This window comes from Dipodomys spectabilis, unplaced genomic scaffold, assembly GCF_019054845.1.
Source record: "Dipodomys spectabilis isolate Male_0828 unplaced genomic scaffold, ASM1905484v1 ptg000402l, whole genome shotgun sequence".
NCBI classification, from domain to species: domain Eukaryota; kingdom Metazoa; phylum Chordata; class Mammalia; order Rodentia; family Heteromyidae; genus Dipodomys; species Dipodomys spectabilis.
In genome coordinates, this window is record NW_024871079.1 from 1,396,628 (window position 1) to 1,422,166 (window position 25,539).

Sequence of the window (25,539 nt, forward strand, 5' to 3'; positions counted from 1 at the left end):
AAAAGAGTCCATCTTGAGAGAACAGGGATAATATTAGCAATGAACCTAAGATCACATTTCTTTTCTTTCCTTTTCTTATATTCTTTTTTTGTGTTGTTTTTCGTGGCGCTTGAACTCTGGGACTGGGCGCTGTCCCTCTGATACTCAACTCAAGGCTAATGCTCTACCACTTGAGCTACAGTGCCACTTCCAGTTTTCTAGTAGTTACTTGAGAAAAGAGTCTCCAGGATTTTCCTACCCAGGTTGGCTTTAATCCCCAATCCTCAGATCTTATCATCACTCAGCCTGTGATCACATTTCTAACAGTGTACACTCAGGATATATAATGTGTACGTTCATCTATCTTTATATGAATTCTTGAGTTAAAAATATGGATTACAGCTTAGTCTTTATACTTGCAAAAATGTTTCTAGTTTAAAAGTTGATACTCCCGGAAAGATAATACCTAAGAATGTAAAGCAGTCTGGGAAGTTCAGTTTGCATCCAGCCTGGGCAGACCAGGCTTTGAGACACTATCTATAATTAACCAGCCAAAAGGTGGAATACCAATCATGAGCAAGATTACTGAATAAGAGCTTGAGGCTTTTGCGTACATAGATATAAACATGCACATACACACAGAGGCACTTATATGTGCACACATGAATACACAAATGAGAAAATTCTCAGAATATGTAGAAAAGTTAGAAAACAATGGAAAATATGTCGTGAGTAAGACTAGAATCAAGTGATAATTTTTAATATTAGAAAGCCCTCCAGTGAACTTTGTTCAAGAAAGTTGAGACTATTACAAAGGTAGGGACCAGAGATAGTAAGAGAGTCAAGTATTCATTATTAATGGGATGAGATCCATGGAAGAAGGAATCAGAGACCCCTGCAGGTGCATCTGAAAATTTTCATATCCTGTGTCAAATGTTAGAACATCTTTGAAAATAGTATATAAACATTCTGAGCAGTCTAGTGGATAAGATTATAAGAGAAGTTCAGATTTGCTAGTCTGTTTCTAGATTAAATAAACCAACAAACTATGACAGGGCAATGTGATACACGTCTGGAATTCTAGCACTTAGACTAAGACAGGAGATTAGAGAGTGGAGTTACATAGGCATACCTTCCATAGACCAGGTAGTATAATTTTGTCTCAATAAAGCAAGCCAAACAACAAGAAAGGAATACACAGTTCAATTTTGAGCTAATTTCGTCATTATGTTTCAAGAAGTCAAGTTTCCTATTGAAATGCAACTCATATATAGTCTTCAGTTGTGTTTTAAATGCTCTCTTCATTACAGAACATTCCTAGATGCAAAATGGTTCATGATTCCCATCCAAAAATTTGCATAAGTAAGTAAGCATCATTATGTTGGATTCCAAAGAAATGATGAAGGATTACAAAAGCTTAAGCCTGGAGAAATAGCAAAGTTCATCTAATGTAGGACTTTGTAGACCTTGCTAAATTATAATTTAGATTTAAAATACATATTTTGATTTTGTTTGTAATTTGATATTCTATAGGATACTACAAAATTCTTTTTAAAGAGAAGGTTTAATTGACATTCACAAATGATTCTGACATTTTATTTTCTTAGAATATACTTTCAAGAGAGTTATAATTAGAACTTAGTTAACAGATAATTCGAACATTCATGTATAATATGATAATGTGAATAATTTAGACAGAGTTGCCAGCAAATAGATGATATTAATTTATAAATTTAGAAAAACTGCAATTATTGAGGGTTTCGTATAATATGGTATGAAGAGAGTAATTGTGTGACATCTTCTTTCTTCTACATATATGTAACACAGGAAGTAATTTCCTTAGTTACGTGCCTCTGTATACATTGAGAAAAATGCTAGGTTTGGGGTTTGTTTTCATTTTTGTTTTTGTTTCATTGGTTTGTCCAGAGCTTGAACTCTGGGCTTGGACACTCTCTGAGCCTGGTTATGCTCAAGGCTCATGCCCTACCACATCAACCTCAGTGGCACTTGTGTCTGGCTTTTTCTGAGAAGTTTATTGGAGATAAGATTCCAAGAAACGTTCCTGCCTGGGTGGGCTTTAACCATAATTTTCTTATCTTAGCATCCTGAATATCTATGATAGTTTAAGAAAGTATAAATATAAATAATATTTGCAAGTGTTCTGATCTCAAGAATACCACTAGGGAAAAATGATGCAGCTCATTTTATTGTGTTGTTCTTTCCATAACAAGGAGGGCATCGCATTAGCAGAGGTGTAGTATTTTTTCACAATAGAAATAAGCTATTCATGATGTGAATGAAGGAATTTTAAGGTGCAGCTTACAAGTTGGAAACTGTTGGGGTAGAATGACATTATGGTATAAATCTTGGGATTGATGGTCATAGAAATAATAGCTTACTGTGATAAACAATTGCTTACTCTTGAAGAATTAATTATTACAAATGCTTCATAGTTGTATCCTCTACCGGAATGTGGCTATTTTTCTGTTGGTTTCTCAATCTGTAACACCCCATTGGAAACTGCATCTATTGCAGAATTTCATACATGCAAACAGGTACTGTTTTGAATCTCTCAGGTATGGAAGTTGAGAATTTAAAAATGAGAAGTTATTAGTCGTAGGAATTTTGAAGAACACATATATTCTGTCTTCTTAACAACTTATTTACTTTTTAAAGTTATGGGTTTCCATAGAATTAAGCTGTTTTCAGTTTTAGTATGAGAAAGTACTAAATTTATTCTTTTTTCAAAATATTGGGAAGTATATTGTGAAAATTTTGTTTAGTTGGGTTACATTCAAGTTGATGGCCCTCTGATAAAGAAGGGGTAATTAATTCAAATTAGATGCCAAATAGTATTGGTTTTTAAGAAGTTACTACATAAATAATAATATTTATTATACCAAGACAGTGAAATTATATTTTATGCAGCTTATTTTTAAAATTTTATTATCAAAGTGATGTACAGTGGGGTTACAGTAATTGTAAGGTAGTGAATACATAACTTTTCAAACTTGTTACTCCTCCCTCATTTTTCTCACAGTTTTCCTTTACCCCTTCATCTCTCACAAGTTGTAATGTACATTTCCAACATATTGTCGTGTGAGTATTGCTATTACATTGGTTTTCCCCTTGTCCTTTGTCTCACCATTTTGTTGTTCCTCTTCCCTTCCCTAATTAAGGTAAATGTATACAGACTACAAAATCAAATATAGCAGGGATAAACTATATGGGAAAACTCAATGAAAACAGAAATCACATAGTACATCAAAAACAACAACCACAAATGAAAAAATCTGTTTCCATATCTTGGAGTTCATTTTGCTCAGCATATGCTTATATGGTCATATATACGCATAACAAAGTGAATAGAAAATAATAGTTGCATGAACACTATATCATGAGAACAACATGTTAACTTTTTGATGGTTAAGGTAGAATCAGGATAGGTGAATTTGCAGTTCTGATAAAGGAATTTCAAAGGAGTTTTAAAGTTATGACAGGTAAATTTTAATCGTTCATAATTCTTAACAACCCAGCCAATTAAGAAAATTTAAAATTGCCTGGGAGAATAGGCTTTCATGCAAAGAAATCCATGGAGACTTAGTAGAGAGGGTGCAATGTGGGTGAAGATGGCTCTTTTTCAGACTAAACAAACAAACCTCAGAAACCCTGCTGTAAATCCTGAAGGTTCCCTTGAGAATTGTCCTAACACAGGAAATATACTCTCACTGTGTGAGACAAGGTTTTAGTGGAATTTGAATTCAAAGTTCTTAAAAAAAAATAAGACATAAAAATATGTGAATTAACCTTTAATTACCACACAGTAATTCTCTGAAAAACATAATTTGGGCCAAATATTTAGGAAGAAATTGCCCTCCACAATGAAAGAAGGTATTGGGTTTACACTTTTCTGTTTGTAATACTTTCCACAATGTCTTTGCACGTGAAGCAGTGAAACACAGAAAAAAAATCTGATTGGTTACTTCAAACCAATTATTTCATATTTCTAAGTGGCTCACAAAAAATAATATCCTTATTCACATGAGATAGTGAAGATTTCTCTTATTACATAAGCAAAAAGTTTTGGGTTCAGAAAAGAATTGAGCAGGGCTGGGAAGGTGGCTCAGTGGTAGAGCCCTTGCCTTGCATGCATGAGGCCCTGGGTTTGATTCCCCAGCACCACATAAGCAAAAAGAAAAATAAGCCAGATGTTGTGCTGTGGTTCAAGTGGTAGAGCACTAGTCTTGAGCTGAAGAGCTGAGGGACAGCACCCAGGTCCAGAGTTCAGGCCCCACGACTGGACCCCCTGCCCCTAAAAATGCAACAACAACAACAACAAAGAAAAGAATTGAGCAAATGGAAAAGGTAAGAAAACAGTGTTCTTAGAAGCCCTAGCTGAGCATACTGCTTTTAGCAGTTGAGTGAGGCCAAAACTTTTTGATATACATTGTGTTAATATTTTTGCTACCTAAAGTGATTTTACAGAGCTGATATAGCTCACTACAATACAGAACAGATTGAATGAAGACATGAAAATAAATTCCAGGCAGTTCAGGGAAGATGGTGGAGGAGAAGCTGGAGGCTAAACAAGCTCTCACATAGAAAGCAGTTTTAGAGTTCCAGTGAACAGTGTGCCTTCACAGGACAGAGAGTTAGGTCAGAGAGAGAAAATACAGGCAAGGAGACAGCCCTGAGCAATTGCCAGCAGCCGCAGCGGGCGGTGGCAGAGGTGGGGGCGGCAACTGCAGGCACTATACCTGATTCACAGAGAGTCCGGAAAGAAGGAACCAGACGCGGCGGGTGAGCAGATTCTACTCAACACCAGCAAGAACTGAAAAGAAGCAGAAATCTTCATCATGCACTTCGCAGACCAGAGACGACCCAGGAACCAGGACTCAGCATGAGTAGAAGCATGACGTCCTCACTCTGCTCAGGAAACAAAGGAAGGAAGGCCACCCCTCCCCCCCAGTAACGGAGATCTCCATCTTGGATACCGACAAAGCTCGGAGGAGCTGCTAGTTCCAACTCAGGCCTTGGAAGAAATCTAGAGTCATCTAGCAGGTCACAAGAGCCTCACCTGACCTGCCAGTCTCAGCTACACCCAGGGAAAAGTCACCCAGCTCAGGCACCAGCCCCAGGAGTGGCTTTCTTCACCCGGTAATCAGAGCCAGAGGCTGTCCCTCCCTTTAGCATCCTCGACAATCAATTGAAATTCAGTAAACATAAACCCTGAGAGTGGCTCTAGGCTGGACTCTGTGAGTTTCTCACAAACCAGCCCCCGAGAAAAGCTACTGTTTGCTGAAAGGCCTCAACTCTACCCAGAACCTAGCCTCATCACAGCATCTCCAAACTCGAGGAAAAAGCCATCTCCCTCTTTTGTGGGTACTCAAAGCAGATCTTCCTCCCACTGAACTAACCTGGGAGGAGGATCGCAATACATTGGAGAAAGCAGAGCATTTTTCTGCCTGTTCAAAGAAACTGACTTAAGGAAACAACCAAGCCACAGGAACACAAGCAGACCAGAGACTCCAACAAGAGGCTGGTTATGGACTCAAGGGACATACAGGATTTTTCCCACCCCTCCCCCCAAAAAATCAAACAACTTTTTTTGTTGTTGTTGTACCTTTTATAAAAATTTTTTTTCGAAAAACTTTTTTAATCATTAATTTTTACCTTTTTTGAAAAAAAATTGTGTTCTCGTATTTTTTTTCCTCTAAGAATTTTATTTTAGGGGTATAAGTGTGTGTGCGTTTTTTTTTCTTTTTTTCCCTTGTTTTTTTAATTTTGTTTTTGTTTAGCTCTACTGAACTTCTGATCTTTTTTCTTTCTTTCTTATCCTTTTCACCTTTTCTTCTCTTTCGTTCTTCTTTATGTGACTTAATTGCTGTTCTGCACATCCTCAGGTAAACCCTTAATTGATTATTAGACCTTATCCCCCATTGTGTTCACACTTAATCCACAAATTTATTACTCAATTCAAAACCTCTTAGACTTAAATTCCTTAATAGCAGTACTACCCTTTTATACCTATAAAATATTTTAAGTATTTTTATTTTCAAGTTTTTCACATCTCCTTTATATCCCTCCCCTTGTGTCATTATATTCATGTTCTTCTCTGAATAGTTTGTTTTAAATTCTCTATAATATTTCAAATTTTTACTTTTCCATTTTTTCTGGTCTCTTTTTTCCCTTTCTCTTTCTTCTTCTTTTTCTCTCTCTCTACTTTCATCCTATCCAACCTATTTCCTGCTTTGAGATTAGGATTCAGTTAACACTCCCTGTATCTTTCCACATCACTCTATTTCTATTTTTTACCCACATCTTTTCCTAAACTGAATAATTTCTGGTTTACCAAATTCTTCTTTGCGGTTCATAGCCCATTAATATATAGTTGTTTGATGTTGAATAGAGGTATCTGTTGAACTAGATTGTATCTGCAGACTATTGACTGTGCAAATACACACTTTGGTTGATGCTTGCCTTAAGATATTGTTCTAGCATAAAACTGGTGATAATTTCATCCCAAATGAGCAGAGTGAGCGGAAAAAACACAAGAAAAATGAAAGTCCGGGTATCTCAACTCCCAATCATGATAATCAGGGAACAGAAGAGATAATGAATAATCCAGAGGAGAGTTCCCAAATAGCTCTACAATCACTGCTGGCAAACATCATAAATGAAAAGACTGAAAACATAAAAAGGACTCTGTATGAGCGTGATAGGGAGAGAGGAGGCAATACAAAGGTTTATATAGGAATATCATAAGCGTGAGGAAGCTACTCAAAAACTGATACAGGATTTGCGTGAGCAGCTTGAGAATACTCAAAGAGAAAGGCAGGAATGGCTGAGAACACTCAAAGAGAACTACAGGAATGGCATGAACGGGAGGAAGTTAAGCAAAGAGTAATACAGGAATTGAGAGAGCAGGATGAGGATACACAAAGATCACTAAAGGCATTCATGGAATCCATTACCAAAGAGCTGAAGGAAGTAAGGGAGACCGCAAAGGCAATGCTGAATGGAACCCAACAGAAGGAATGGGAGTCCAAGGAAACCATAACCAATCAACTAAGTGATTTGAGAATAAACACTGAACACCAAATTAAGGAAGTAAAGAAGTTCATACAAGATCTAAAACAAAGCTTCAACAAAGAATTTGAAGCCACCAATGCTACCAACTAGAAGGAAAAGAAATAAAAAACAAAGTAGAAAGTCTTGACAGCAGGTTAGACCATGCAGAAGATCGAATCTCGAGGATTGAAGACAGCCTTACATATTATAGAGAAAGAACATACAATAATCCAAGACAAGTCCAAGAAATATGAGAGATATATCCAAAACTTGGAAGACACGATCAGAAGGCCTAATCTAAGGATAATGGGTGTAGAGGAGCACCTAGAAACAGAAGTTAATGGACTAGGAAATTTGTTTAACAGGATCCTAGCAGAGAACTTCCCAAACATGCAAAAAGATAGGCCTATTCAGATACAAGAACCATTAGAACCCCAGATATACCAGACCAGATTAGGACATCCCACCATCACATTATAATCTGCACAGGATCAATTTAGACCAAGGAAAGATCCTTAAAGCTGTCAAGGGAAAAACATTAATGACCTATAAAGGGAAACCAATTAGAATCACCTCAGATTTCTCAGCAGAGACAATCAAAGCAAGAAGAGCCTGGAATGATGTATGCCATGCCCTAAAAACAAACCACTATCAACCAAGAATACTGTACCAAGCTAAACTCTCCTTCATAACTGAAGGCCAAATAAAAACCTTCCATAGGAAAGAAAAATTGAAACAATATATCTCCACCAAACCAGCCCTACAAAAGCTTCTTAGAGATGTCCTACACATAGAAAACCAACAAGACCAAAATAAAGGAAAAGGAACTGCACCCAAACTGAGAATCAAAGAACCATAGGAAGAACCCAGCTTTCGCAGCTCCCCAGAAGGTGGATAACATGGCAGGAACTCCCAAATACCTCTCAGTCCTATCTCTTAACATTAACAGATTTAACTCTCCAATTATGCGACATAGTCTGTCTAGTTGGATTATAAAACAAGACCCTTCTATATGCTGCCTTCAGGAGTCACATATTGCCCATAAAAACAAACACATTTTCAATGTTAAAGGCTGAAAAAAAATCTACCAAGCAAACGGCCCCCATAAACAGGCGGGAGTTGAAATCCTAATATCAGATAAAATAGACTTCCGATTAATATTTGTGAGAAGAGATAACGAAGGTTGTTACATACTAATTAATGGATCTCTCCTTCAGGAGGATATTACAATTCTAAATATCTATTCGCAAAGGGGGCACCCAAATTTATCCAAGAAACACTACTTTCCCTCAAATCCCACATAGACCCAAAGACATTAATTGTTGGGGATTTTAACACACCACTCTCCCCACTAGATAGATCAACTCGGCAAAAACTCCACAGAGAAACCTCAGATCTAAACAACTGCATAGATCAAGTAGATTTAACAGACATCTACTGAATATTTCACCCAACATCATCAGAATACACGTTTATCTCAGCAGCATATGGAACATTTTTTAAAATAGATCACATTTTAGGCCACAAAGCAAACTTGTCAAAATTCAGAAACATTGAAGTTATATCTTTCATTCTTTAAGACCACAAGGGAATAAAATTAGAACTCAACACCAAAAGCCACCAAAGAAAGTCTGGTAACACATGGAGGCTGAACAACACACTGATGAATCACGAGTGGGTCAAGGAAGAGATTAGAAAGTAAATTCAAATGTTCAGGCTATTCAACAAAAATGAGCACACAAATTACCATCTCCTCTGGGACACAGCAAAGGCAGTACTCAGAGGCAAGTTTATAGCCCTGAGTTCCTACATCAACAAATTGGAGAGATCTGAAACCAACAATTTAATGAGACATCTGAACCTCCTTGAAAATGAGCAGCAAGATAAACCCCAATCCAGTAGATGGAAAAAAAATAATTAAAATTAAATCATAATTAAATGAATTAGAATCCAAAAAAAAAAACTATAGAAAGAATCAACAAAACAAAGAGTTGGTTCTTCAAAAAAATTAAAAAAAATTGACAGGCCCCTAGCACATCTTATCAGAAAAAGAAGAGAACACACCCAAATAAACAAACTCAGAGATGAGAATGGAAACATCACCACAGAAACAACAAGATTCACAACATTTTAAGGGAATACTTCTCAAAACTTTATGCTAATAAGTTTGAGAACTTGGCAGAAATGGACCTTTTCCTAGCAAATATTGACATGCCAAAACTAAACCAAGATGAATTAAACCATCTTAACAGGCCCATATCAAGCATTGAAATAGAAACAGCAATAACAGACCTCCCAGCTAAGAAAAGTCCAGGACCAGATGGTTTTACAGCAGAATTCTACAAGGCCTTCAAAGCACAGCTCACACCAATACTCCTCCAATTCTTCAATGAAATTGAAAGAGAAAGTTCATTACCGAACATATTCTATGAAGCCATCATAACCCTCATCCCAAAACCTGGCAGGGACTCATCAAAGAAAGAGAACTATAGACCCATTTCTTTTTTTTATTGTGAAAATACTATACAGAGGGGTTACAGTTACATGGACAAGATAGTGAGTACATTTCTTATCGAGCATTGTAGCCTCCTCCTTTGTTTAACCTTCCCATCCCTTCCCATCCTCCCTCCTCTCCCACTCAATCCTCCCCCACCAAGTTGTAAACTTCGTTTTTGACATGACAACTTGTACTTCTCATTGTTGCAACAGGTCCACCTGTATCCTTATTTAAACGACTTGTTTTTCCACTTCCCCTCCACAAATTATACGGACATCAAATACAGTGAAAGCATGGGTTATACTGTGGGGGAGGAACATACAAAGCAACAAAGAAATAATCTTATAATTGCGTTAGAAACAAATGCATGAAACAAAAAAAAATATTTAAAATACATATCTTAGGGATCATTTTCCTAACATCACCTTATCTGACCTTTTCTGCTTGATTCAGACACATACTAGTTATTGCGAATAATGGAAACCATGGGACCTATGTTCCTTTAGGCCTGGCTTACTTCACTTAATATAATTTTTTCCAAGTCTTTCCATTTTCTAACAAATGGGGCAATGTCATTCTTTCTGATGGAGGCATAGAATTCCATTGTGTATATATTGGACATTTCCTTGATCCATTCATCTACTGAAGGGCATTGGGGTTAGTACCATATCTTACCTATGGTAAATAATGCTGCAATAAACATAGTTGTGCAGGCAGCTTTAGTATGGTCTTGTTTGTGATCATTTGGTTAAATGCCCCAAAATGAGATTGCTGGGTAATATTGGAGCTCTATGTGGAGTCTTTTGAGGAATCTCCCTACTATTTTCCAAAGTGGTTGAACAAGTATACACTCCCACCAACAATGCAGTAAAGTTCCCTTCTGTCCACATCCCCTCGAGCATCTGTTGTTATTAGAGTTTCTTTATTTTAGTCATTCTAACTGGATTGAGGTGGTTTCTCAATGTTTTGATTTGCATTTCTTTTATGGCTAGGGTGGTTGAGCATTTCTTCATGTATCTATTGGACATCCTTCCTTCCTCTTCAGAGAAGTTTCTCTTTAAGTCTTTAGCCCACTTATTTATTGGGCAGTTGTTTCTTTGAAGATTTGTTGTTGGGGGATTTAATTTTTTGAGTTCAAGTAATATTTTAAATATGAGACCCTTGTCTGTAGTATGGCTAGTGAAGATCTTCTCCCAATCCGTGGGCTTTCTGTTGATCATGCTACCTATGTCCTTTGCCATGCAGAAGCTCTGAATTTCATGTAATCCCATTTGTCCAAACATTCTTTGATTTGTTGTGTTTCTGGGTCTCTAGTAAGAAAATTTCGGCCTGTGCCAAGGAGACCTAAGGTTTCTCCTATTCCATCCTATAATGTTTTCAGAGTGTCTGCTTTGACTCTGAGGTCTTTGATCAATTTGATTCTGGAGTTGATTCTGGTGCAGGGTGATATATAAGGATCTAGCTTTAGTTTTCTACAAATAGTTAACCAATTTTGCCAACACCATTTACTGAAGAGGCTGTCTTTCTTCCATTCAATTTTTTTTAGCTCCCTTATCGTAGATTAAGTCCCTATAGATTTGTGGGTTCATTTCTGGGTTGTTAATTCTATTCCATTGGTCCTGAGGTCTGTTCTTGTGCCAGTACCAAGCCGTCTTGATTACTATGGCTTTTTAGTAGAGTTTGAAATTTGGCACTGATATTCCTCAAGCACTGTTCTTTCTGTTAAGGATTGTTTTTGCTATTCGAGATCTTTTATTGTTCCATATGAATTTCTGGATTGCCTTTTCTAATTCCTTGAAGAATGTGGTTGGAATATTGTGATAGGTATAGCATTGAATTTGTAGATAGCCTTGAGAAGTATTGCCGTTTTCATGATGTTGATTCTTCCAATCCAGGAGCATGGGAGGTTTTCCAGTTTCTAAGTTCTGTTTTGATTTCTTTTTCAGGTTTTTAAATTTTTCATCATAGAAGCCCTTCACTTCTTTGGTTAAATTAATTCCTAAGTATTTTATTTTTTGTGGGGCTATTATGAATGGAGTTGCTTTCCTTATTGCATCCACACTTTTCTCTGTTGGCATATACAAAAGCCATTTATTTTTGAGGATTAATTTTTACCCTGCTACTTTTGGGAGTGGAGTCTGTGGGATTCTTTTGTTGTTGTTGTTATTGAAAACTTTTGCTCTTTAATTGTATTTGTTTCTATGTACTTTTTTATTGTGAAAATACTGTACAGAGGGGTTACAATTACATGGGCAAGATAATGAGTACATTTCTTATCAAGCATTGTAGCCTCTTCCTTTGTTTCCCCTTCCCATCGCTGTTTGCATCTTTTCTAATTGCTGTAGCTAGGCATGCTAATACTAGATTGAAGAGAATTGGAGAGAGTGGACATCCTTGTCTTGTTCCTGAGTTAAGAGGAAAGGGCTTTAGTTTTTTACCATTAATTATAATGCTGGCTGTAGGTTTGTCCTATAGAGCCTTTATTGTATTGAGGAATGTTCCATGATTCCTAATTTTTCCAGAACCTTCGTCATAAAGGGGAGTTGGATCTTGTCAAATCCTTTTTCTGCATTTATTGAGATAACCATGTGGTTCATATCTATCCTTGCTCTTGTTGATATGATGAATTATATTAATTGATTTGCGTGTATTGAACCAGCTTTGCATCCCTGAAATGAACTCTGTTTTATCGTGGTGTTTGATGTTTTGGATGAATTATTGAACTCGATTGGCTAAATTTTCTTGTTTTTGGGTCTTGTCATGGTGCCTGAACTCTGGGCCTGGGCGCTGTCCCTCAGCTCTTCAGCTCAAGGCTAGCGCTCTACCACTTGAGTCATAGTGCCACTTCTGGCTTATTTCTTTTTGCTTATGTGGTGCTGGGGAATCCAACCCAGGGCCTCAGGCATGCAAGGCAAGTGCTCTACCCCTGAGCCATCTTCTCAGCCCCCTCGACTGGCCAAATTTTTGTTGAGAAATTTTACATCGATTTGCATAAAACAAATGGGTCTGTAGATCTCTTTCTTTGATGAGTCCTTGCCTGGTTTTGGGATGAGGGTTATGATGGTTTCATAGAATGAGTTTGGTAGTGAACGTTCTCTTTCAATTTCATTGAAGTGTTGGAGGAGTATTGATGTGAGCTCTGCTTTGAAGGCCTTGTAGAATTCTGCTGTAAAACCATCTGTTCCTGGGCTTTTCTTAGATGGGAGTTCCGGTATTGCTGTTTCTATCTCAATGCTTGATATGGGCCTGTTAAGATGGTTTAACTCATCTTGGTTTAGTTCCTGCATGTTGATATTTGCTAGGAAAAGGTCCATTTCTGCAAAGTTCTCAACCTTATTTGCATAAAGATTTGAGAAGTATTCCCTTATAATGTTCTGAATCTTGGTTGTTTCTGTGGTGATGTTTCCATTATCTCTTATTTATAAGATTCATAAGATTTGCTACGGGTCTGTCAATTTTGTTAATATTTTTGAAGAATCAACTCTTTGTTTTGTTGATTTTATATGGTTTTGGGATTCTAATTCATTTAATTCTGGTTTAATTTTAATTATTTCTTTCCATCTACTGGATTGGGGTTTTCCTGCTGCTCTTTTTTAAGGAGGTTCAGATGTCTCATTAAATTGTTGGTTTCAGATCTCTCCAACTTTCCTCTGAGAATTGCCTTTTCTGTGTCCCAGAGGAGATGGTAATTTGTGTGTTCGTTTGTGTTTAATATCATGAAAATTTAATTTCCTTTCTAATTTAATCCATGACCCACTGGGGATTCAGCAGTGTGTTGTTCAGCTTCCATGTTTAACAGGACTTTCTTTGTTGGTTTTTGGTTGAATTCTAATTTTATTCCTTTGTGGTCTTAGAGAATACAAGGTATAACTTCAATGTTTCTTAATTTGGACTTTTGCTTTGTGACCTAAAATATGGTCTATTTTTGAAAATGTCCCATGTCCTGCAGAGAAAAACATATGTTCTAATACTGCTGGGTGAAATATTCAGTAAATGTCTGTTAAATCTTGTTGATCTATGGAGTTGTTTAAATCTGTGGTTTCTCTGTTGAGTTTTTGCCGAGTTGATCTATCTAGTGGAGATTGAGGTATTTTAAAGTCCCCAACAATTAATGTGTTTGGATCTCTGTGAGATTTGAAGGAAAGTAGTATTTCTTGGATAAATTTGGGTGCTCCATTGTTTGATTAATAGAGATTTAGAATTGTAATATCCTCCTGAATGAGAGGTCCCTGAATTAGTAGGTAGCCAGCTTCTTTACCTCTTCTCACTAATTTTAATTTGATCTCTCTATTTTATCTGATATTAGGATTGTAACTCTTGTCATTTTATGGGGGTCATTTGCTTGGTACATTTTGTTCCAGCCTTTCACTTTCGAAATGTGTTTGTTTTTATGGGCAAGGTGTGACTTCTGAAGGCAACAGATAGAAGGCTTTTGTTTTTTAATCAAACTAGACAGTCTATGTCGCTTAATTGGAGAGTTAAGTCCGTTAATGTTGAGAGATAAGACTGAGAGGTATTCGGGAGTTCCTGCCATTTTATCTATCTTTTTGGGAGCTGTGACAACTAGGTTCTTCCTATGGTTCTTGGATTCTCCGATTGGGTGTGGTTTCTTAGCCTTTTTTGTGGTCTTGTTGGTTTTCTATGTGTAGGGCATCTTTAAGTATCTTTTGTAGGGATGGTTTGGTGCACATATATTGTTTCAGTTTTTCCTTACTATGGAAGATTTTTATTTGACCTTCGGTTATGAAGGAGACCTTAGCTGGGTACAGTATTCTTGGTTGATAGTTGTTTGTCTTTAGGGCATGGCATACATCATTCCAGGCTCTTCTTGCTTTGATTGTCTCTGCTGAGAAATCTGAAGTGATTCTAATTGGTTTCCCTTTATAGGTGATTGGTCTTTTCTCTTTGACAGCTTTAAGGATCTTTTCCTTGGTCTGCATTGATCCTGTGAAGTTTATAATGTGGCGGTCAGATGTCCTGATCTTGTCTGGTCTATTTGGGGTTCTAAAAGCCTCCTGGTTTTGAATAGGCCTATCTTTTTGCATGCTTGGGAAGTTCTCTATTAGGATCCTGTCAAAACCTAGAAAACATAAATGTAAAAAATCATGATATTGGATCAGTAAAGGTTTCTAAAAAGTTGACATGGAAAGCATTAGTGGCTAAAGAAAAGCAAGAATAAACTGGTTAATATCAACTGATAACCTTTCATAATTCTATTAAAGAAGTGAAAACATATCCAACAGATAGAGAGCACATATTCGTTAATGCTCCAATGTTAATTCTACAATGATCCTGAGTCTTAAGTACTTTTATATCTTCGAATTTTATATAAATTTTTCCCAAACAGGATATTTCTTTAAAGAATATATGTAAATTAATAGTCAATACAAGGAGCATATGAATTAAGCTCCTCTGTAGTATGTAAATAAAAATAAAACTCATTCGTATGACCATAATATAAAAAGATGACACAAAATATAGTAATGCATTTGTGGATAAATTGATATACTCCACATAGCAGAATGATTTGCATAATACTGCAATCATTTTAGCAATCAAGTTTTCAAGTCTTCAAGAGGTCAATGAGAATTGTATAGGATCTACATTACACTTCTATGTATGTATTAAAGAGAAGTATAAAACTCGTTTTAACAGGGAATGTAGTTCATTGACTGCACTTGAATAGTATGTGTGAGACCCTGGAAATAATCCCCAAAAACAAATTTTTAAAACTCACACTATAGAAGATGTATGCTGGACAAATTCTTGTAACTGAATTTTATATATATTTTAATGTCTGTTCTAAAATTTATAACAATTCTATTTGAACAAATGCAAGTTTGTGAAAATTAGGCTTGGAAAATCTATGATTGTACAATTCACTTCCAAAGCACTAAAATGTATACAATGAAAGGAGATAATATATTGCATGTGAATTTCATGTCACCAAAAAATCTATTGTTAAAAATACTTCACAGAAATCACAAAATACCTAAAAAGATGTTTTTGGTGTTGTCTAAAAATTCTTTGTAAACTACAGCTTTTAAAACAAAGATATATTTTGTTTACTTTGAGTTTTTTTGGTCTGTTTTCCTGAGTTTATGCAAAGATAACTCAATCCAAAAGTGTATGTGATAGCTGGAATATCTAGGAATTGTGCATCACTTATAAGTAATTGATAGTCTTTTCTGGTAGAAACTTTTAGCAAATGACAGAACCTAAATCTATGCATCTGCATTTTATGAAAGCCATATGTTACTTGCTGAATCCAATTGCTTTTCTCTATTTTGCTAGGATAGAAAGTATTTTCAAGATAAGAGCCAATCGCAGTGAAAAGAAACAAAATACATAATCATTTTTATTTGTGAAAATAACACACAAAATAAAACAATTCCACTTAAGTGACTCTAGTATTAGTACCTATGAAGATGTTCCTGAATGCCAATATCCACTGAATTTTTGGAATTTAAATTTCTACCAACATATGAAAACTAGAACAAGAAAACAAATATAGTCTTAGAGCAAACCAGCCTTGCAATAATTTTCTTAATGGTTTTGAAATTACAAAAGAATTGATTCCATTAAGAAAATGATCCTTTCCTATAGAAATCATCTAAAAATGTTTATCACTTATTATAATTCAAATACTAAACAAGAGTAATTTTATATAATCAGTACAAATATCGTTTTATTACTATCGTAAAATAGAATAACAGACCAGTCCCAGTATATTATCATTAGTCTTAATTCCTAAGCATTACATAAATATCTTAAACAAAATCTAAATAGTCATTTCTTTAACATAGATATAAATAGTGTATACTTTTCATTAGATTTTTCCAGGGGCATGTATTCATGATTCTAAGAAATGTTCACAGCAGTTAAAAGGTGCTTTTGTGAAATTAATTTGATATATTTTGTTGTTGTTGTTGTTTGTTGTTGTTGTTGTTTGCAAGGCCTGGATATTTATCCCTAAGCCTTTTTATGCTCAAAGCCAACTCTACCACTTGAGGCACAGAGCTAATTCCTGTGTTTAGTAGTTAATTGGAGATAAGAATATAACAAGTACTTTTCTGTCTGGTCTAGTTTTGAGCAGAATTCTAAGATCTCATTACCAAGAATAGCTTGAATTATAGGCGTGAGTCACTGGCACTTGGTTTGATGTATTTTTTAATTTTACTTATGTTTTAATATTTTTGTTTCTCTATAATGTACATCATTCTACACATAAATTTAGATATATGTATATATTTCTGATGACAATCTTTAAAAACGTATGTCTTTATACACATTATATATATATGTGTGTGTGTGTGTGTATATATATATATATATATATATATATATATATATATACATATATATATATTTCTGAAGACAGACTCCTTCTAAAACTTTTATGCTACTATTTTTTGACCTTTTTCATTTCAAAGATATACAGTCTATTGTATAGTAAGGAAAACCCTCAATATTACAATTTATGCCATATTTCAGATTGGGAAGCTTTGTCTGTATGAATAAGTTTATTTCTTTTGTTTCTGCTTTCCTATTCATAATTCTGTTTCTCATAGTATTGTTTTAAGGACTTTTTCTTTATCCCAATTTGGGGCTTGGACATAACTCATGTTCAGTTTGCTAACAGTAGTCAGTCTACCATTTGAACCATGCCTCCAGCCCAGAAATTTTTGTAGTTAATTGGAGATAGAACCTCATGAATTTTCCTACCAGCCTGAAAACCATTATCGCCCAAGTCTCCTCTTTCTTAATCACTAGTATTATAGAGGTGAGTCATGAACCCCAAGAGTCAATGACTTTTCAGGTCTTATAGATTCCACATGTTTACTAGTAATTGTAATAATAAAATACACAAGATTGGGTAGCGTTAACACAGTAAATACATTGCTTCTGTGTTGGTTGTACTAAAACTCCAAGATCAGAGTTGGCTTCTTCTAAGTCCTCTTTCCTTAGCCTTCTGCTTCTCTTGGAGGAGACTTCAACTTAAATGCTACCTTTGAGATTCTGTTTCCAAATGCAGTCACTTTCTAATGCAATGGGTTTTTGATCGTTAGTGTGATTTCAGTGGGACATTATCGAACACATAACATATTACTTAATGGATAGTAGAAAATACCTAATAGGAAATTATTTGGTTTGGGCATGGAAGTTATGCTATATTTAAAAAATAGCAAAAGAGAGAAAGGTTTTATTAGAGCTTGTAAAATGAGGATGAACTCTTGACCTCAGACATGCCAAATTCTTACCCTGTCACACACTTAAATGCTTAGTGGTACTGGAAGATTTTACCCAAAAGCCTATACTTGTGAAACAGCATCTCTACTACTGCCATATCAGCAGATTGTAATTTGATTGCTTATTTTGAGGTAGTATCACTATACCTGGGCCTACTTGGACAGTGGTCCTCCTAACACAAACAAAACACATTGCACCCAGCAAATGGTTAGCGTTTCTGAAACATTTTTTTTGGCTGGGCTTGCCTGGAACTGCAATTCTCTAATCTCTGTTTTCTAAGTAGATAATATTGCAGGTTTTAGCCACTTTATCCACCAAAATTATACAATTTCAAGATATCTTGATATTGTCTGTCTTTGTGCTTAACATATATAGCTATCCTTAATTTTCTCCATCTTTTGTTTAGTACTCTGAGTGGAAATTTTGTAACCCCTCTGTACAGTGTGTTCACAAAAAAAATTAAATTAAAAAAATTTTTAAAAAATTCTGTATATCAATTTTATAATAAAAAATGCATGAACAAAGAAAAGAAAGAAAACATTGACTTTCTTGATATACATGGCTTTGTTTGTATGGAATCCCATCACAATCCAAAAAATCTCCCAAAAGTTTATGTCAAGAATCATGGAAAAGAAGGCTTCAGGTTGGAAAAAACAAAACAAAACAAAATACTGATCCTTAACTTATAATTGCACTATATTTATAGTATTAGTCAATGCTTTCTAAAGTATGAGAAGAGAAGGAAGGCAGAAATGTGAAAGATGTCAGGTCTCTGTAGAATTTCTGTAGTTGTCACTTCATGTTATCTTTCTTCCTTAAAGCATGCTTTATTAAAACCCTCTGGGTGGATATTGGTAGGACTGATTGGTAACCTTCCCCCGGAAATGAAGCTGATTTTAGACTGCCAATGATTTGGTAAATAAAAGAATGATGAGAATAAGCACAGATATTGTCACAAAATAAGCCGACAAAGTTCAATTGCTGAACAGCAAAACAAAGCAGTTTCAAGTCCGATGATCCACGTTGGGACATATATTGATAGATACATATGTATACATATGCACACATACATGAAAAAGTAAATATCCAGTAGAATATAGAGAAACTTGGTGTGACAAGTACTAAACTATATCAAACTGGTTGCAGTAAAGGTACAGTAAAGCATCAATAGTTTAGCATAGATTTTGCATAGATTTGTAAAAGATGAAAATTTTTCCTTCATTTTATACTTTACAAATGTCCTTAGTATGTTTTAAGTTTTTTTTATATTGTAGTTGGAGCATCTATACAATGCTGAGAATTGGGATTACATAAAGTATGCAACATGAATAGGCCAGCCTGAATAGATAAGTTCATTAGATTCTTATTTCCATTTAACTACCAGGAGAAATGGAATTCAGTTCAGATTTTATGTAGAGCACTGGCCTTGAACACAAAAGCACCATTCACGTTGTGAGTTTAAGCCCTAGGATCTACAGAAACAAAAACACAAAATACAACTTGGAGTTAGATATTTTATAATGAAGCATTTTTTATATGCTCTACCTTGTTAGAAAGACTAGATTTCTGTGTTAGCTTTATAACCTACCATAATAAGTGATATTGTCCATTTAGTAAGCAGAAAGGCTTACTTTGATTTATAAGTTTGAAGGTTTCAGTGTATGTTCAGTTGGTTTTATTGCTTTGGTGGCCTGTGACAAGACAATGTCAAGGTGGGGAGTATGTCAAAAAGAAATGTTTCTGACCTAGAATGATTAATGGATAAAAGAACAAAGTAGATGAGAGTCCATGTTCTCATAGGTTTCACTCTGAAGAACTTAATCTCCAAAAGAACTATTCAGGTATTCTCCACAGTCTGGGAGGAAATGTAAAGTCAATTTTGTTTAACATATAGGTCTTTCTGGGGCATTCTAAATTTAAATAGCAACACCTTCACCAATGATAATGACTTGTCCAGGGGTGGAAGCAACTAGATATTGCTATAAATTCTAATCAGATATCAGCAGACTAAATATTTTATGGAATTCCTATTAAAACATTTTCTTGCAGGCTGACTGGGTCTTCATACTACACATGTGTATATCTGTGTGTATGTGTGTGTGTGTGTTTGAATAAACTAACATAGCAATGTAGCAGATAAAATTATTAGTATGGCCTTTTTCTTCTCATACCATGAAAGCCTGCCACAAATCCAATCAAATCCCATCCAAGATTCAAACATTAATGCTGTCCCAAAAGTTCTGTACACAAACCCATGTACATCCACTTCATTTAAGATGGCATTGGTATATGAGAATTTTAAGTCTTCCAATTACATTGTCACCAAGGAAACAACGTACAATATTTCCTTTAAAAATATCTAGATTGTAGAACACTTTAGCCAGAAAATTAAAGGAGTATACTTTATAGGATTTAATTTAAATATTTAATCACTGAAATGGATATTCAATATCCACAACTTAGAGCTCTTTTAAAATACATAATTGCAAACCTCATCTATTACCATCTTCCGTGAAGACAGTCCTTGCTGAAAATGAACCAAATGTGGTAAACCAATTAAAATGTACGCCATTGTCAAATGCTGTTGTTTAAAGCATGGAAGTGACAGAGCAATTAATGCCAGTGAACAGCCGGTTCTAAGGAGTATGAAAAGTGATTACTTTATACTCTAGGTGGAAAACTCCACAGATGTTTCAGATTGTGCTTCGTTCTAGGAATTTGTGAGATATATTTTGGAAAGCACAATGAATGAAAGCATGTTGTTTTATAAAGATTTGCTGGCTGAGAAACCAGGGAAAGAAAACTTATTGAAGTGTTTCAAATGAGAATACAGACAATAGGGTGGGTAAGATGTGATAATCAGCTTTAAATACAGACTGAAGCAAACCAAAGAATGGGATTTTTTTCCCCCATAACAAATGCTTTCTCGGTATATTGAGCTATACACTATAATGAAAAGTCAGGAAAAAAACACTGTCACCTGTTGAATTTCTTTCTTAAGAGAATCTTAAATGACAAAGATGAAGAAATTTAAGTATGTTATTAAAACATTATCAAGTATTACTTTAATTTTTGATTAAAAGTTAAAACAAACTGACAATTAGTCCATTAAGATCTATGTTTCCTGTCATATTTTGTTTTCTATTTGTTCCTCTTTTTTGGGTGGTGATATTTTTTTTTCAAAAATGCAACCTAGTCTTAATCATTACCCACAAAATTTATGCTGTCATAGAATCAGAGAGTTTTATTTATTAAATTAAGACTATAATAGGCTCATTTTATGTCAACACAAAATATGAACACCAAAATCATTTTTCACTAAAAAAAAAACTCATAAAAAATCATGAGGACTTGGGGGAAGATGGAGGGGAGATGGAGGGTAAATAAGCTCTTGCACAGTAAATAGTTTTAGTGTTCCAGTGAACAGTCCTAGGCCAGAGAGTCACACCAAGTGTGCCATCACAGTACAGAGAGTTTGACCAGAGAGGGAAAATCCAGGCAAGATGACAGATCTGAGCACTTGCCAGTAGCCACAGCTACGGTGGCAGTAGGGACAGTGCCAGTGGCTGTAGTCACCATACCTACAGAAAGAGTCCATGACACAGGCCCCAGACATGGCCTGTGAGTGGATTCTACTCAACTCCAGCAAGAACTGACAAAGAGCAGATCTCTTCATCCTGCTGATCACAGACCAGAGACTACCCAGGAACCAACACTCTAGCATGAGTAGAATCCTGACATCCTCACTCCTTCTCAGGGGGCAGAGAAGAGAAGCCATCCTTTCCCCACCACCAGAGATCTCCATCTAGGACTCTTACCTATGTAGGGCTGAGCAGCTAACTCCAACTCATTCCTTGGAAGAAAACAAAGGAGTCATTTGGCAAGTCACAGGAAGTAGATATAACCTGCCAGGCTCAGCTCCACCCAGGGGAATGTCACCCCACCCAGCCAGTGGTAGCTCTGTCCTTGGAGGAGTGATTTCCTTCACAGGGCAAACAGAGCCAGAAGCTGCCCCTCCCTACAGCAGTCTAGACAAACATTTGAAACACAGGAAACATAAATCCTGAGAATGGGCTTCCCGAGTGTTTCAGGAGTTGCCCCTCAGGGAAAAGCTACTGTTTCTGTAAGGCCTCAACTACCCAGAACCTAGCCTCATCACAACATCTCCACACTGGAGGAAACAGCCATCTCCCTCATTTGTGATACTCAAAGCAGATCTCCCGTCCATGGAACTAGCCTGGGAGGAGGATCACAAAATCCTGGGTAAAGCAGAGCATTTTTCTGCCTGCCCCAAAAAAGTGACTTAAGAAACCAATCAAGCAAAACGAAAACTAAACACCACAAGCACACCAGAGACTCCACCAAGAGACTGGTTATGGACACAGGGGAAATACAGGATCTTCCCATTCCCTCCCCCCAAAAGAACCCAAAAATCAAATCAAAAAACTCTTTTTTTAATCTTTTTTTCAATTTTAATTTTTTAAAAAGTGTTTGATGTTAATTTTTTCTCATAATTTTTATTTTTGGTGTGTGTGTGTGTGTGTGTGTGTGTGTGTGTGTGTGTGTGTGTGTGTGTTTAAACTCTTTTGACCTTTTGGTCCTTTATATTGTTTTCATTTTTTTCTCTCTTTCTTTCTTTATTGTTTGACTTAATTGCTGTTCTGCTCATCCCCCGATACATACCTGCGGTCGATAATTAGATGCTATTCTTCATTCTTTACATAATTACTCCAGAAATTTATTTATTACTCGATTCAAAACGTCTTAGGCTGAACTTCTTTAACAGCAGTATTATTTCTTTACACCAATATAATTTTCAAGTAACTAACTTTAATTTTTTTTTATTTTTTAGTTTTCCATGTTTCCTTTCTATCCCTCCTTTCATCTCATCCTATCCTTTTCTTCTCTCAATATCATTTCTTTAAACTTACATAATTTTTAAGTGTTTCACTTCTTAAATTTAAATTTTTGTTTATCAATTTCTTATTTATTTTTTAAAAAATCTCTCTCTTATCATTCTGTCCAATCCATTTCCCGCTCAGACATAAGGACTTGGTTAAATTCACTCTTCTCTTACCTCTCCACATCCCTCTAATCCTATTTTTCTCTGCATTTCTCCCTAAACCTAATAATTTCTGGTGTGTCAAATCATTTTTGCTTTTATTAGCCCATTAGTCCATGGTTGTTTGCAGTTGAATAGATTGTATCTGATGAACTAGATTGTATCTGTAGCCATTTTGACTGTGCAACTACAGGACTAAGGTTGATGCTTGCCTTAAAATAGTGTTCTAGCGCAAAATTGGTTTTACTTTCATACCAAATGGGCAGAACAAGTGGAAAAACACAAGAAAAATGGCAATTCTGGGTATATGAATTCTCAATCATGATAATCAGGTGACAGAATATTTAATGAATAATCCAGAGGAGAGTTCCCAAAAATCTCTACAAACACTAGTGGTAAACATGGTGAATGAATAGATTGAAAATTTGGAAAGGACTCAGTGTGAGCGTGATAGAGAGCAAGAGGGGGTAAACCAAAGATTAATACAGGAATCTTGTGAGCATGAGGAAGCTACTCAAAGATTAATACGGCAATTGCATGAGCAGATTGAGAACAGTCAAAGAGAGATATAGTAATCGCATGAGAAGGCTGAGATTAGTCAAAGAGAAAGACAGGAATTGCATGATTGTGAGGAAGCTAATCAAAGAGTAATACAGGACTTGCGAGAGAGGGTAAGAATAGACCAAGATCAATAAAGGCATTCATGGAATCCATGAACAGACAGCTGAATGAATTCAGGGAGACCACAAAGGGAATTCTCAATAGAGCCCAAGAAAAGGACTGGGAGTCCAAGTAAACCAAATACTGAACACCAAATTAAGGAAGTAAAGTTCATACAAGACCTAAAACAAAGCTCCAACAAATATTTGGAGCCATCAAAGCCAAACAATTAGAAGGAAAAGAAATTTAAAAAAACCAAGTAGAAAATCTTGACAGTCGGTTAGACCATGCAGAAGATTGAATCTCGGGGATTGAAGACAGACTAGATATTCTAGAGAAAGAATGTATAACTATCTAAGACAAATCCTAGAAATATGATAGATCTATTCAACATTTGGAAGGCACCAAATCTGAGGATAATGGGTGTAGAGGACCACCTAGAGACAGAAGTTAATGGTTTAGGAAATTTATTTAACAGAATCTTAGTAGAGAACTTCACAAACATGCAAAAAGTAGGACTATTGAGATATAAGAAGCTTTTAGAACCACCAAACCAGACTTACAAAAGGTACTTAAAGATGTCCTACACATAGAAAACCGACAAGACCACAATAAATGCCAAGAAACAGCATCTAAGGGAATAAAATTAGAACTGAACACCAAAAAGCCACCAAAGAAAGTCCTGTAACACACGGAGGCTGAACAACACACTGTTGAGTCACCAGTGGGTCATGGAAGAGATTAGAAAGGAAATGCAAATGTTCATGATATACAAAAAAAAAACCACATAAATTACCAGCTCCTCTGGGACACAGGAAATGCAGTACTCAGAGGCAATTTTATACCTCTGAGTTCCTACATCAACAAATTAAAGAAATCTGAAACCAACAATTTAATGAGACATATGCCCCCCCCTTGAAAAAGAGCATCAAAATAAGCCCCAATCCAGTAGATGGAAAAAAATAACTAAAATTAAATCAGAATTAAATGAATTAGAATCCAAAAAAGCCATAGAAAGAATCAACAAAACAAAGCTTTGGTTCTTCGAAAAAATTAACAAAAATTGACAGACGCCTAACAAATCTTATCAGAAAAAGAAGAGTACATGGAATTAAACAAACTCAGAGATGAGAATGGAAACATCACCACAGAAACAACCAAGATCCAGAACATTATAAGGGAAAACTTCTCAAACCTTTATGCTAATTAGTTTGAGAACCTGGTAGAAATGGACCTCTACCTAGCAAATATTGATATGCCAAAACTAAACGAAGATGAATTAAACCAATAGGCCCATATCAAGCATTGAAATACAAACAGCAATAAGAGAACTCCCATCTAAGAAAAACCCAGGACCAGATGGATTTACAGTGAAATTCCACAAGGCCTTCAAAGCAAAGCTCACACCAATACTCCTCCAATTCCTCAATGAAATTGAAAGAGAAAGTGCACTATCGAACTCATTCCATGAAGCCATCATAACCCTCATCCCAAAACCAGGCAGGGACTCATCAAAGAAACAGAACTATAGACCCATTTCTTGATAGACATTGATGCAAAATTTCTCAACAAAATTTTGGCCAATCGCCTTCAACAATTCATACAAAAAATCATACACCACGATCACACAGAATTCATTTCAGGGTTGCAAAGCTGATTCAACATACGCAAATCAATTAATATAATTTACAACAACAACAAGACCAAGGATAAGAACCACATGGTTATCTAAATAGATGCAGAAAAAAGCATTTGACAAGTTCCAAAACCCGTTTATGATGAAGGCTCTGGAAAAATTAGGAATCCAGGGAACATTCCTCAATACAATAACGGCTGTATATGACAAACATACAGCCTGCTTTATACTTAATGGTGAAAAACTAAAGTCATTTCCTCTTAGGAAAGAGACAAGGATGTCCAATCTCTCCACTTCTCTTCAATGTAATATTAGAATGTGTATCAACAGCAATAAGACAAGATGCAAACATTAAAGGATCCAAATATGGAAAGATGAAGTAAA